Raw genomic sequence first — 16,616 nt, forward strand, 5'->3', positions numbered from 1 at the left:
TTTACTTGTAGTCTTTGATTCACCGTGGGATACTAACGTTGAAACTTCTTCTGTCACAGGTGAATCGTATATACTCTGGATACCTCAAGCAATTCAATGGAAAATTTCTTATGAGGTACATAAGTTTCTCTAGAAAGTCATGCTCCAGAGCATCCAAGCCTATTGTAAAAAGGGACTTTGGATGATCCTGTTGAGGAACTTACTAAGAAACTTATCAAGATATTGGCCAGAAGAGGAACCTTGCGGTATGATCGAGTAATTTTTTCCTACATTCATAGGACTAGGGTAGTTTGATTCATACTGTTCTAGGTTAATTTGTTGTCTAGCTGAAGGCTTAAACTTAGCGCTTCTGGGAGGCGACCCAGCTCTTCATTTCATTAGTTAGTTCAATGTTTGTGGGTAACATTGCTGCAAACCCTCACGAGACTACAACTCGTCCACTAGGGGCAACCTAGGAGTTTAAAGGCTTGTTGCATACGCTAAATGCAATCGAGAGTACCTGCGAAAGTGGTGTAGGTAGGATTTCATTTTTTGTTATTTTTATTTTACTTCTGTTGGTTTCTCTCTTGTGCTGACCCGATCTTACGTAGATATCTTTGGAAAGCCTTTTGATTCTTTCGTCCAGGTACTATCTTTCCATCACTCCTCTTATATTTTTGTTGTCCCATGTGCATTGCATGCTTATTTCTTTTACATTGAGGGCAATGTAGATTTTAGGTTGGGGGTGGGAGATTAGATTTCCTAATCAGCATTTTCTTAGTCTTGAGCAAAAATTGTGAAATTTTTTAATTTTTCTGGACTTTCTTGTGAATTCGAAGGGATTTTGATGGCCATCTAGGGCACTTGGAATTTCAAGATACGTGATGTTGGTAATTTAAGACGCTTGGATTCAGTATCTGTTGGATTTCATAGTTAAGTTCGAATTGTTAATCCAAAATTAGAAGTTGTAAACATTGATTGAGTTATGATCTCACATGTCACATCTCGCTTTCACATTAAGGTTTCAGTTTGATATTGAAGGATTTACTTGGTACTCACTAAGCTTGAAAGGAACCAACCTGAGAAATTGAAAGGGTTGGGCGAATGGTCTACACCATAGGTTTGCTCCCTATAGGTGAGGATTCGATTCCCCATGGATAATATTTGAAGAAGAGTTGGGTGTACAGTCTTTACCTTAGGTTTGCTCCCTATAGGTGAGGATTTGATCCCTCTTCTTGGTGTTACTTCTAATGAAAAAGTCAAAAATTAAAAGAATAAAAAGATAATGTGTACGGCAAAGTTGGATTACCGGGAATTCTCTTATTGGTCTCCAATAATATCTTTAAATAAAGAGGTGAATCTTAATGTTGATAAGTTAGGATTAGACTTTGCATCCATGGAATTCAATGTTTAGAATTTTTCTAATTCCGGGAATAATACTTTGAACTTGATTATGAAGTTTACCGTGCGCCTGAGTCTAGGAGAAAGTAATACCCAACAGTCATGAATCTAAAAATTCTCATATCTGGATTACTTTGCAAAAATCACTCGAGTTTGTAAATTGTTCTGAAATTCTCAACTTACTTTTTGCATATTTTGCTCGGGACTAGCAAAATGCTGGTTGGGGGTTGTGTTGAGGGTCAAATATTGTATATTAGACCCCATTTATTAGCTAGATTTACGAGCATGATACTGTTTAACGCTTTATTCTTAATCATGTTGTGATGCAAGGTGAACCTATGAGCCTGGACCGAAAAGGGTGCTTAAAGCATAGACTTAACGCTCTGATGACACCAAAGCATGTGACGGACTCCAGAGAACCAAGATCGACAGAATTACACACCAGGGACCCAGAAAAATTGAGAAACTGAAGCTCAAACGACCTGAAAGTCAGCCAGAATGCAAGATCACTGGGTTTCCACCATCTCTTCGGCTTGAAACTTTATACATGGCTCGAGGATCAAAAACTAACCGTACATGTCAAATTTCAGTCATTGGATCCTTCTAGAAGTGGCCCAACGGACAAATCAGCCCATAAATCAGTGATTTGGGGCCCGCCTGGTATCTGGAAATGCATTAATTTTGATCTCAACACGTTAAATGAGTTGAGAATATGGATGGACGGAGAGGATTTCTCACAAACATCTCCGTAGGACCTCAAGTACATCACGTGTGCACGGTGCACAAGTGCACCAGCCGTGCACCGTATTTCTCAAGGTCGGTCAGCGCACGCTGACCGACTCTCTCGTCTCCAAATCAAAAACGGACAGCGTCCTCACCGCGACCGCCGATTTTTGATTGTGGGCCCCTCCCATCGTCCATATGGATAATCAGAGCCGTCAATCGTGACCAGAGGGTGGGTATAAGCCCCGCCTAGGTGGATTTTGGCCCCAGGAAATCGTCGCATACACACGAGGACTCAAACGGACGTTCGAAGGCAGAATAAAAAATCTTGTGGGGCCACACCGAAATCAATCCAATCTCACCATTCCCGAACGGTTTTTCATCCTGAACACAATGGACGGCTTGGATTTCCCAACACAACAGTGAAGTGGGCCCCACCATCGTCACAGCGTCAATGACACTACTCTGTTTTGCATCCGAAAAATTCAGGATTTTCGTGCGTTTTTGGCCCACTCTATTTGATCAGAGGTATGATCCAAACCATCCATCGTGTATCTCGTCCAAATATTTCCCAAGGGACGTTATTTATTTGGAAAGAACGTGAGGAAAGTGGAAGTTTTTTCTTCCGTTTTCTTGGCTGCGAAAAGACCTACGCACCAGCCTTGCGGTGTAAACAAGTCTTCCGCAGCCTACTCCTTCTCGGATTGGACCTCTCCATGCTCCTACGCACCTCTCCAAGGCCTGCTTACCTATAAGAAAAGGAAAGAAAGAAAGAAGATCGGGGTTTGGAGCTTCAACGTGGAACGTGAGAGAGAGAGAAAGATATTAGTTTTTTTTTCTTTTCTTTTCTTCTTCTTTTTGTTTTGTTTTTGGTTTAAGGGATCCAGCCCATTCATGTTGGGCTGAACCTCTTAGCTAGGGCTAAGAGGTGAAGCCTGTAGCGAGATGGGAGATCCTACTTTGTGCCTTTAATTTAAACTGAACTGATGTTGATTTTATTTTAATTAAGGGAATGCTTTTGGTTTTTAATGGTCTGTTGTGACTGAAATTACAATGGGTCTGCAATGGCTTTGAGTATTTCTTTTTCCTTATTTTGATTATGACGTCAAGAAGCCCTGTTGTTCGCCATCGTCTCCTGGGCATGGTTGGATGGCGGTACCCTTCTCTGAATCCCTAGTTTCCCTTCCCTGAATTGTTTAAAGTTTTAGATATTCATTCCACAATTATTCCTTAAATTCTATTTGGTTTAGATTACATCTTAGTCTAGTTCTAGTTCTACTTGGTTTCAGATAACGTACAGGTATCAGTCCCTGTGGATTCGACCTCGGTCTTACCGAGTTTATTACTACATCACAACCCTATACTTGGGGAGTGAACAAGTTTTTAACCCGTAGGTTATCCCTAGTGGACGAGTTGTAATCTCGTGAGGGTTTGCAGTAATGTTACCCACAAACATTGAACTAACTAACTAGGAAAATGAAATGGAATGAAAAGCTGGATTGGCTCCCAGGAGCGCTAAGTTTACAGTCTATCCTAAAACAGCATAAAGGAAACTACCCTAGTCCCAAGAAAGCAAGGAAAAACTACTGAGTCAAGCCGCAAGGTTCCTCTTTCGGCCAGTATCTTGATAAGTTTCTCAGTAAGTTCCTCAACAGGATCATCTAAAAGCCCTTTTTGCAATAGGCTTAGACGCCTTGGAGCATGACCTTCCATAGAAACTTATGTACCTCATAAGAAATTTTCCGTTGAAGTGCTTGAGGTATCCATAGTATATACGATTCACCTGTGACAGAAGAAGCTTTAACGTTAGTATCCCATAGTGAATCAGAAACTACAGGTAGATAAAGTTTAGAAAACTTCACAAGAAGTAATGTAGTCTCAACACATTCCGAAGTGTCAGACTTCGGTTCAATTTTCAGCTCCTCCTCCCTTAATGGTAAACATTCAGGATCTATGGAAGAAGGGGCTTCAAAGTAAGGGTTCTCTCGGTCAGTGATGACTATCGAGATGTTGTCTTGCAAGGCATTCACTATGTCTCTTATCATGGGATCATTTGAATCTGCAAAGTGTGCCAAACAATCATCAAAAGAGTTGAGACATTCAGCTGAGGGTGACTCATTTTCCACATTAAAACTTGTGATGATCTGCCCAAGGAATCCATTGTCTTTAAAGGTAAACGGAGGTGTGCTCTCTTGCTCCAGCCCTGCATAGATAGATTAAAAATCAATAGGGGAAGCATCGATGTGATCACTTTGTTCATTGAAACTACTCAATCGAGGTGTTGAATTGTCAAACGTGTACAGCTCAAATGGTGGCCTCAACTTAGTGGTTTCAATTTCCAAGGTCGTAGCGAGCAACTCGTCCTTCTCCCGAATCACATCATCATTTAATTCAGAGGAGTGGTCCAAACATGTTTCACAAGAGTTAGAAGGGTCTATTGTAAGGGGCTCATCCTCCACCTTAAAATCAGACATGTCAGGTGAGGGGAGTGGCTCATTATGACCGACCACTTCATGTACGTCTTGATCATTAACCTGGACCAAACTTGAGATTGATTCTAGGGGACTTTGGGCTGTATATTCATGATCATCATCCCAATAAGCATCATTGTCTAATTCCGTGCAGTACACACTTGGGATGGGGTTGCTCTCCTCACATTCTACACCTAAGTTCGGTTGAGGTGTGAAAAAACTAACCTCTACGTCATCATTGAGATCCTGTGTGTCATGTGAGGAAAGTGTGTCATCATCACTGTATTTGAAAGATACCCACGCATCTTGACCATTCCTTTGAACAGTCATTGAGATCAACTCATCGGGAAATTGAACCATATGCTCATTGATAGAATCCAACTCCTCATTTGTAATTCCAGAGTTCTTCCAAAGCGAGTTAGGATCACTTTTCTCGCATTGTATTTCTGGAATGAATTGTGGTTGAGATAACCGAGCCTCATCTATCTTATCAAGGCGCGAATTAAGCGCTTCTAACGATTTTCTCATTTCCGTGAGATAGGCCAGGCTACGCTGAGCTAAATCCTCTTGGATTGTTTCTGGTTGGATATCAATGGTAGGGTATCCAAGAGGGTAATCATTATAACATATAGTTGGTTCATCTTCCAAATTTTGATGTTTCCCCTGGTAATAGTCATACTGATCATACATGGGAGAATATGATGGTTGATAATAATCCTCATTTCCATAATTACGATCATATACGGCCCTATTAACAGATGGAACATAACGTTTTAGTCGGTTCTCAATGTCTATTCTTGATGGAGAAAAATCTTAAGGTATACGTTGAATTCCACAATCCTCAGGCATTCCCCAATATCTCTTATCCATCTCGGCATATGCATGTACCCACGCTTCCATGGTAGAACCCTAACTCTGAGTCTAATTCTAAGAAAAATAGAAGAAAAGATCCTACAGAAGTATGGAAAGTAAGAGGAGGAGAAGTTAGAAAGAAGGTACCAAATGAGAAGTTCCTATGTTAAGATCCTGTAAAAGAAAACAATAGAAAGTTAGTTTCTAAAAAGGAGACCTAGAATTAGAAAGTTTCTAAAATAGAAAATCGAAGCCTAAAAATAAAATAAATGAAAGATGAGTTAGTTTCTAAAATTAGAAAGAATTTCTAAAAAGGGCAATAATTAACCTAGTTTCTAAAAACAAAAGATGAAAGTTTAAAAATAAACTAGTTCCTAAAAATTAAAAAAATAAAATAAAATAAAATAAAATAAAATAAAAATAAAAATAGAAAAAGTAGAGGAATTAGAAAGGGATTACCAGTTTAGAAGTTATTTCAGGATCCTACAAAACAGGAAAACAGGTTAGTTTCTAAAAATAAAATAAAATAAAAACCTTTAACCTAAAGTTAGTAAAATCCTAATCCTAACCTAATTCTAAAACTAATTAATTTCAGAAAAACGTAACCGTCACTCCCCGGCAACGGCGCCAAAAACTTGTTCACTCCCCAAGTATAGGGTTGTGATGTAGTAATAAACTCGGTAAGACCGAGGTCGAATCCACAAGGACTGATACCTGTACGTTATCTGAAACCAAATAGAACTAGAACTAGACTAAGATGTAATCTAAACCAAATAGAATTTAAGGAATAATTGTGGAATGATTATCTAAAACTTTAAACAAATCAGGGAAGGAAAACTAGGGATTTAGAGGATCCACTTGTAGAGATCAGGGAGATCTTATGCCTGCATTAAGAATCATGGAAATCAAACTGAACTTACTTGATTTAGTCTTCACGAGATGAAAGGAATATGAATCAGAATGGATTCCATCATCAAACCATGCCCAGGAGACAGAGCAAACAACAGAATTAAACTAATTACCCCAATCAGATGATTATGAAGGTTAAGAAGGGTACCGCCATCCAACCATGCCCAGGAGACGATGGCGAACAACAGGGCTTCTTGACGTCATAATCAAAATAAGGAAAAAGAAATACTCAAAGCCATTGCAGACCCATTGTAATTTCAGTCACAACAGACCATTAAAAACCAAAAGCATTCCCTTAATTAAAATAAAATCAACATCAGTTCAGTTTAAATTAAAGGCACAAAGTAGGATCTCCCATCTCGCTACAGGCTTCACCTCTTAGCCCTAGCTAAGAGGTTCAGCCCAACATGAATGGGCTGGATCCCTTAAACCAAAAACAAAACAAAAAGAAGAAGAAAAGAAAAGAAGAAAAAAAAAACTAATATCTTTCTCTCTCTCTCACGTTCCACGTTGAAGCTCCAAACCCCGATCTCCTTTCTCCCTCTTTCTTTTCTCTCTTATAGCATATCCTCACCGTGGCTGGGTCGGTGGAGTGCTTAACAAGCAAGTCGGTTTCAAAAACCGACTCTGCTTCGGAGTTGAAGATGTTTTACGCAACCAAAGAAAACCACAAGTTTGCCGTTTTGATTGCTCATGCACCCATGATCCTCACCGTGCGAAATATACTCCTCTTTGTTAAGTTGTGGATGGCTGAGAGTATGAACGGTTTAGATTTCCTCAACATTCAACCGTGATGGCCCACCTGGAGTGTCAGATCTGTACGCAAAACAGAGTTTGCGTAACCTCTGATTGCGCTGATGAATGGTGGGGTTCAGGATCATCGCCAAAAATGAAATCCATTCCGATCATTGGATTCAGCTCGTGAAAAAAGTCGGAAATGGTGCGGTTCGTCTCGGATTTGGTGTGGTCCACCTGGAGTTGTGCTTCTACCGTCCACCCTGCACTTGAGTCTTCATGTACGTACGGTGTTTGCCTGGAGCAAAACTGCCACCTAAGCATGAGTGATATGGCCCTCGTAGTTCTCATGGACGGTCCAGATCAGTCATCTGGACCATGATGGTGGCCCACAGAGATCGTCCGCGGGCTCTGTTCCTGCGTAAACAGAGAAGAAAGAGAAAAAAAATGAATTCCTTCCGCTGTGCTGCTGGCGGGGGCCATGATTAAATTCAGATGGGAAATCCACCCCGTCCAATGAATTGCCCTCGAAATTTCAGTAAGAAATGGATGGTTTTTCATGTCCATTGACTCAGAATCAGAGAAGAAATCATCCAAACATCAATTTGAACGTTGCAGGGCAGTCTCCTTATGGCCTCTGTATCGCGCACGTGTGATTGCATGGGTCCAAAATTTCAGCATGGGTTTGAAGATTTCATGGCCCTCTACAAGATGGACGGCTTGGATCATCCACTGGGACAATGTGTGGGGCCCACTGGCGTCCGCAAAACGGACAGCGTCCGTCCGTTATACGGCGCTTAAAATGGAAATTTCTGTTTTGGAAGAAGACGCGGGTCAGCGCTGCTGACCCGCCTAAGTTGGTTCGATGCACCGCGGACGTGTATACCTTATATACACACACTGTATAAACGGGGCCCATTGTGATGTTTCTACAAAATCCAAACCATCCATTTGTTTCCTCATCTTATTTAAACCGCCGAGACCAAAGTTGAGACAGTTCCAGATATCAGGTGGGCCTAGAATCAATGGTTTATGGGCTGATCTGTCAGTTGGGGTACTTCCAGAGTGATCTAAGGGCTGAAATTTGATATGTACGGTTAATACATGGCCCCCAGGCCATGTATAAAGTTTTGAGCCAATCAGATGACGAGAACTATGTGATCTTGCATTTTTCACCAATTTCGGGCCTCTTTAATGTGAATAACTTGATTTCCTTGGATTCCTGGTGTGTAATTCCATCGATCTTGGTCCCCTGGAATCCGTCCCTTGCCTTGGGTGTCATCAGAGTGTCAAATCCATGGTTTAAGCACCCTTTTTCAGTTCATGCTTGTAAATACACTCTGCATCACAAACACGATTAAATCAGGCTATTAAACGGTATCAATGATTGTAAATCTATGCAATAACTGGGTCTAATATGCAATATTTGACCCTCAACAACCAGGAACTTTTACAGATGCTACCAAGTTGTGTGAGGGTTGCTTGATAGCTTTAGGGAGCAGGACGATATGCATTGACCTGATTGTCACCACGATATACCATTTCGACGTCATCCTTGGTATGGATTGACTTACTGAAATGAGGGCCAAGATCAACTGTGAGACCCGACTGGCGACCTTCACCTTCCCCATTCAGGTCAGTTGCCCCTTCTGGGTCCTTTGTTACACTATCCCATTAAAGGATCGTGATGGTCCGATGCTTAGAAACACGCCAATAGTTCAGGATTTTGAGGACATGTTCAGAAAGATACCTGGATTGCCTCCTCAACGTGAGATCAATTTTACCATTGATCTAGTGCCTGGTGCGACACCCATTTCATTACTGACGTATCGTATGCCTCCGTGTGAGATGGAGGAATTGAGGAAACAGATCGATGATCTGTTGGATGCAGGCTTTATACGGCCTAGCGTGTCTCCATGGGGAGCACCTGTGTTGTTTGTGAAGAAGAAGGATGGATCTCTGCGATTGTGTATTGATTATCACAGGTTGAACCAAGTGACAGTGAAGAACAAGTATCATTTACCAAGGATAGATGATCTGTTCAATCAGTTGAAGGGGGCACAGTATTTTTTAAAAATTAATTTACAGTTAGGGTATCACCAGTTGTGCGTTAGGGATGAGGACGTGCAGAAGATAGCTTTTAGAACCAGTTTTGGGCACTACGAGTTTCTTGTGATGTCGTTTGGACTCACAAACGCACCAGCCTTGTTCATGGATCTAATGAACCGGGTGTTTTGGTCATATCTGTTCCGATTCATCATCGTATTTATAGATGACATCCTGATATACTCTAAGAGTAGGACATATCATGAGGAGCACCCACGAGCAGTCTTTAATACTCTTAGGAAGAACCAGTTGTTTGCGCAGTACAAGAAGTGTAACTTCTGGAAAGAAGAAGTCAAGTTCCTAGGACATGCGGTGTCCAAGGAAGGGATAGTTGTGGACCTTGCTAAGGTAGCTGCAGTTCAAGACTGGGAGCAGCCCGGTTCGGTTACTGAAGTGAGGAGCTTTCTTAGCCTGATAAGTTACTATCGTCGATTCATTAGGGACTTTTCCAAGATAGCCAGATCGTTGTCACAGCTCTCTTGGAAAGACCTTAAGTTTTCCTAGAATAGAAGGCAGAAGCAGCCTTTCGGGAATTGAAGGACAAGTTGATGTCCACCCCTGTGCTAGTATTGTCAGAGCAAGAGGTCAAGTATACGATATACACTAATGCATCTCGTGTTGGTTTGGGTTGTGTTCTGATGAAGAAGGACAGGGTGATTGCCTATGTCTCGCAACAGTTGAGAAAACACGAGGAAAACTACCCTACGCATGACCTAGAGTCAGCGGTCTTCATCTTTGCATTGAAGCTCTGGAGACATTACCTTTATGGAGAGGAGTTCGAGCTCTTTTGTGACCACAAGAGCCTCAGATACATATTCACGTAGAGGGACCTGAATATGAGGCAGCGGTGATAGATGGAAACCTTGAAGGACTTCAAGTTCGAGGTCTCCTACCATCCTGGTAAGGCTAACCTTGTGGTAAACGTGTTGAGTTGCAAGAAGACGATAGCATTTGCGGCTCTAATGATGATAGGAGAATGGGATATGGTAAAGTTTATGTGAGACTTTGAGTAGAAACTTATGGTGGAGGAGCCATTCGAGAGCATCATACATATTCGGGTTCAGCCACTTATCGATGACCGAATCATTGTGGCTCAAAAGGAAGATGAAGGGTTGGCAGAGTTGAGAAATCGGGTTAGTGACGATGAAGACTCAAAATGGAGAGTTGGTACGGATGGAGGTTTACGTTATCATGGCCACCTATGCGTCCCAAACCTTCATGACTTGAGAAAGGAAGTTCTCAAAGCTGCTCACAATTCGAGGATGGCAATGCATCCTGGTAGTACGAAGATGTACCAAGACATGAAGAGGTCATACTGGTGGGACAACATGAAGGCCCAACTAACAAATTATGTATCTCATTATCTCACGTGCCAGCAGGTCAAGGCAGAGCATCGCCAACCTCCTAGACTGCTTCAACCCATGCCCATAGTTGAATGGAAATGGGATTTCATTTCCATGGATTTTATCTCAGGGCTACCAAAGATAAGGAAGGGACATGACTCCATATGGGTGATTATGGACCGATTGACTAAATCGGCTCATTTTCTCCCTATTAGAGTTTCGAACTTAGCAGACGATTTGGTCAGGCTGTACATCAAGGAGATAGTACGTCTGCATGGAGTTCCTATGGAGATCGTGTCTAACCGAGACACGTGATTCACATCTATCTTCTGGACTCGTATCCAAGAAGTAATGGGTGTGAAGCTGAAGTTCAGTACCGCATTCCACCTACAGACTGACGGGCAAACGAAACGAATAAATCAGTTGTTGGAAGATATGCTACAAGCTTGTGTGCTTGATTTCAAGGAGAGTTGGGATGACTGTCTTCCTTATGCCGAGTTCACTTATAACAACAGTTTTCAAGCGAGTATTGGCATGGCTCCCTATGAGGCCTTATATGGGCACCCCTGTAGAGCACCACATTGCTGGGCAAAAGTTGGTGAGAAGAGTTAGATTGGCCTAGAGTTAGTTCAGGCGACCTCAGATAAGATCGACATTATGAAGCATCGACTTCTTACAGCACAAAGCAGACAAAAGAGCGACGCCGATACGAGGCGGCGACCGCTAGAGTTCGAGGTTGGAGACCATGTGTTCCTAAAAGTTTTTCCCATGAAGGGAGTCCTTTGGTTTGGTAAGAAGGGGGAACTCACACCAAGATTCATTGGTCCATTCCATATACTGGACCGAGTGGGTGTGGTAGCCTACCGCCTTACTTTACCCACACCACTCGTAGGCGTGCAAAACGTATTTCACGTTTCGATACTGAAGAAATACATTCCTGATCCTTCTCACATTATCAAATGGGAGCAGGTGTAGTTGAGTGAGGACGCTACTTATGTACTACGACCGATGTGTATCCTAGATAAGAAGGAACAAGTGTTGCGCAGTAAAGTAATTCCACTTGTGAAGGTTCTGTGAACACACCACACTGAGGAAGAGGCTACTTGGAAAACAGAAGTCGAGGTCCGCAAGAGCTACCCTCATATTCTCAAGGAGTACGAAAAGGTACTAATTTCGAGGATGAATTTTTTTTCTTAAGAGGGGTAGATTATAACGTCTCGACAAAATTCGTACTAAGACCCGAGTACCACCTTAGGCAGAAATCACTAAGGACCGAATCCTTTAGAAATCAGATGAAAATTAATTAAGAACTAAACTGAAATAATTGGTAGATTCGCTTGAACTGCTTTCTAGACGGTCTGTTAGACCCAAAACGAGTAAAACCGCTAACGTTACATTACCGAAAAACCTAGGATCCATCTCAAAACCCAGTTGCTCTCAGGAGTATTACAAAACTTCGTATCGGACCTGGACCGCATGTCGAAAGCCTGAGTACCATGAAGCAATACAATTATAACTGCCTTACTGGGCTTGACAACCTTCTTATAAATCAAGTCCAAATAGTATCTAGAAACGCACAACTTGAGCCCGGAGCGAAGTGTGTGAGAAACGCGAATATCTTTAGAAAATGAACTCAAACATAAGTGAATTGGGCCATTCACTTGCAGGCCAAATCTAAAGGTTCAGATCGTTAGATTCTGACCCAACTACACTCTCAGATTAGGAAAATTTCTCAACATAAGTTAGTGTACTTATGGCCCTGATCGAGTAGCGATGACCATTGAAATAAAACTAGTCCTCCGCAGTCGATCTACAAATCTGATCAAACCAAAAACTTAACTTGACATAGATCCATTGTCAGGGGACTTTCTCTGGACTATATGCAGGTTATGGGCCTCCAGATGAGCTCTGTTGGACCGAAACGGCCGCTCTTTGGCTATAACCTAAGTATAACATGGCCCTGGGGCCATTGAGACCAGTTATGGGCCTATATAAGGACCTTTACCCACCCCTCTCTTATTCCATACGAATTTTAAACCCTAGGAGAGAGAAGAGAGAAGAAAGAGAAGGAAAGAGAGAGAAAGTGAGAGAGAGTGTGAGGGATTGTTGCTGGGATTCAATCTCACCGCTCCAAGTGCCGAATCATCCTTTCCGTATCGCTATTCCGGTGATTCTGATTTCATTTTTGGGTAAGAAATCCTAACCATAATCTATTTTAGGGATCCAAATAGAGAAAGTGATGAAATAGTTAACCTATTTCATGACTATAGGTTGCCGTTGTGCCATAGACAAAGGCGTAGTGTTCGAACTGAGTTCGATATGAGTCTACCGGCGAAAGGTGCAGACTATAAATGTTTAAGTTATGGTTTTCATGGCTTTCAATGTCAGTCAATGATTTATGACTAACTTGATTACTATCACATGTGCTTAGATACGATGTTTCCCTATATTACACATATATGTAAACTATGTTGTTTTAATGCATTCTATGTGTTAGTTGAAATGTTTGATTGAATATGGAATTATGATTTATGTTTGCCATGATTATTGATTGATAATACATGATTGTCGTATGTGTGGCAACTCCTTTGTGAAAGGATTTGCTATAATATAGGTTATAACTAATTTGTTACATGTATGTTAATGTGTAGCCTAAGTGTTTGATAAAATGCCCAAATAACAAAATGCTTGTTGAAATGGATTTAATGAGGGTGTTGAGATAGGATTCTCAACCCCCTTATCTATAGTTACAATTTCCTTCCTATAACCTATCTTACTACTATGTGCCTTATGAATGAAATGCCAATGTATAATAACATGTGCACTATGTGTTTGTTAAAATGCTTAAATAAGATTTATATTTAGATTAGTTATCACATGTCGTCTTGGACTATCACATGTGAATGCTATTATTTTAAAGTGTAATTGGGGCTACGATGTAGTCCAAGCAATCAGCAATGATTCTCGAACCAGTGGCCAAGGTTGTTCCGCCACATAAGACACGTTCGATGAAATTGACTCGTACGCTGTTTGTCGACAGTGGTTAGGCCACGGGGAGTACTTACAAGCTCCATATCGATTAATCCAACGTGCACTCGCACCAGTCGAGCTTGTCAAGTAACCCGATTGACCTAATGTATGTTCACCATGTATGGATGCTACTGCTTGAATCTATGGTACTAACCTACCAGTGAAAAACCTGTTTAACCTTGGTACCACGATCTACTAAGACTCATGAGCCGAGCATGGTGGTATGAGACACCGTGGTCGAGCTGTCGGCCTATGCTGGGGTGACGAGCCTCTCCGTAGTGACCAGTGAGCAAACCAAACTCGTGAGCCAAATACGGTGGTATGGGACACTGTATTCGAGCTGTCGGCTTACGATCGGGTGATGAGCCTTTCGTAGTGAACTCGAGTATACACTAGAACTATGCTAAGGTGATGAGCCTTTCCGTAGTAACTTCGAGTATAAACTAGGCATGTGCTGAGGTGACGAGCATCTCCATAGCGACCTGAAATTGCTATCGTATGAGATTAACTAGAATTGACGACCCTAGATGGATCATTGTTTGGGTAAATGATATAAAGGAAGGTGTCTTAGCTTCCCAACCTATTATATGAATAAGGCTAAGTAAGAACTTGGCTAATCACGTACATGCACCACATTACATGTGCCTTTGGCGTTGGAGTTTAGCACAGAGGAAGGGTTGAATGCCGCGATATGAGATGATGTCGCAGAGGGAGTGTAGGTGAGGGCATGCATCATTAACACATATCATCCTTGCATTAACCAGAGTACCTAGGAATGCTTGTTGTATTGCTTTATCATTACTGTTTGACTTAATTGATAACATGTTAACATTTGCCTTATCGCTCCACTGAGTTGATCACTCATTCCCACTCTGGGACGGTGTTTTAAAATACCAACCAGACCCTGTTTTAGTTTCAGATGACCGCGATGCGTATAGGGCAGAGCCTGACTTTTATGACGATGAGGAGAAGTTCTCTTACATGTAACTCTCTGGCGGGTCTATGTAGACTTGGAGTTGCGTCGACGGGATTGCAGGGATACAAACTAGTTGAACATTACATTGTATTATTTTGTGAATTTTGGAACTATACATGTAATTATTTAACTTGGTAATCTGTTCATACTCTGGGGACTTACAACCGTTTCCTCTTGCGTAATTTAACTATCTTTGGAATATGATATGCTGATTTAGTATAATCCCACTCATGTTTAACGTACTAATACGGACAATATTTAATCATCATTATCTATGTTGGATAAGTGATGTGTTAGAACTCGGGAGTTGGGCTCCTGCTTAACCCCCGATTTTCAAGGCGTTACATAAGACTGAGTAAGGACTCTTGCAGTTGCATTTCTACCCTACTTGCCAACTAAACAGCTTCATCCACGGTCCCGACAGGGAACATTGGAACTCGGTCTGGAATTTTCGATCGTAAACCGCCTATGAACCTTGTTACCTTCTGCAATTTGGTCTTCAACAAGTCATTCTGTATTGCGAACCCCTAGAATTCTTCCATGTAATCTGTGATGGTTTGATTCCCCTGTTGGTAATTTTAGTATTATTGGAACAATACTTACTCGTAATCACTGGGGATGAATCGCGATCGAAGAAGGAGTCTCATCCGTGGCCATGATCGGATGGGCACCTTGTTCTGTCAAGCACGTGAGAGTTGTAATTGCTCCCACCATGCAGAAACACCGAATTTTAATTTGAATACTAATAATTTTACCTATGTTCTATTACATTCATGTAATCAAAATATCGTTCTAATTTGGCTAACCAATCGAGGAAATATTCTATAGGCAATAAGTTATTAAAACTAGGAAGTTCAGCCTTACCTCGATAGTCTCTTTCAACACAATGTATTGATCGTCTCCATGGACCGGTCATCAGGCAACACCACCACCGATGTCCTCGTCGTTAGAGCTCGACTCATCTGGGGTATCCATATGATTCACCTTCGGAAGTGCTATATGAAAATTAGGGTTCTGCCGTATAGCGAGCATGAGCGGTTAAGCATCATCTTAAGCTTGAGGCAAAGTTAGCGCATCCGCAATATAGTCAAGGGTTGACTACAACCCTTGCATGCCCAATTGACTCTCCCGGTGAATTCTTGCCAATGGCTAATGAATGCTTGGATCACCATTCACAAGATTTTAGTCCATTCCATCGTTACTTGCCATGAGTCTGAGGGAAGTCATCACTCTAATATCAATTGATATAGGGAAGGATGTGATGAGGTCGATCATCGTCATCCTCAGGGATAAATACTCTGAATCCATCGAGCTTCTTTAGACTCCTCATAGAGATTCCTCAAATCCACAAGGAATGAAAATAGAAATAATTTCTAATGATTCGAAATAAATTGATTGATGATTAAAAAAAATAAATTACAATTCTTTAAATAGTTGACTTAAACCTAGGACAAAGTTTTAAAATCAAACTCTAACTCAAACTCCCTAAAAACGTTAAATAGTAAACTTACTATTTATAGACGGTCATTATTCTTATTAGACTTCATGGTTTTCGGCCAAAAATATTAAGTGTCCAATTTGGCCTAACCATGTTATTCTCCTAATTTTTATAAACCCTTTTCATGTTGGGCATGACTCCTAAAACTCAAAGGATCAAGAGTTAATCGAATTAAAACTTTATATTTATAGTAAAAGTGGAAATAAAAAGGACTTTCGACCATTGATCTAATGGAATCTCGCAAATCCTGTGTGGGCAACCTGACATACTGGGGTTGGGTGGCTAAAGTAGCTTCTCCTACCCAAAATCATATATGATGTGTCGAGAAACTCATTCCGGTTTGCAAGATATGACTGTTTTGATGTTCTAACTGTCCTGCTCACTTCCACCTATCATCGCGCCTTCTAGTCCATCTTGGGACCTGCTCTACATCAGATTTGAAAGTACTAATAGTAATGTTTTCTAATGGGGATAAGACCCTTGCAGAGTTTCGCCCAAGCCTCGATTTCCTATATACGCTGATGGAGGCAATAGTGTGGCGGATGATTTGGCCCGTTTGGGCAGTGCTTCCCAATCCGCTAGAGAGTTCCAGG

Source organism: Magnolia sinica, chromosome 16, assembly GCF_029962835.1.
Source record: "Magnolia sinica isolate HGM2019 chromosome 16, MsV1, whole genome shotgun sequence".
NCBI classification, from domain to species: Eukaryota; Viridiplantae; Streptophyta; class Magnoliopsida; order Magnoliales; family Magnoliaceae; genus Magnolia; species Magnolia sinica.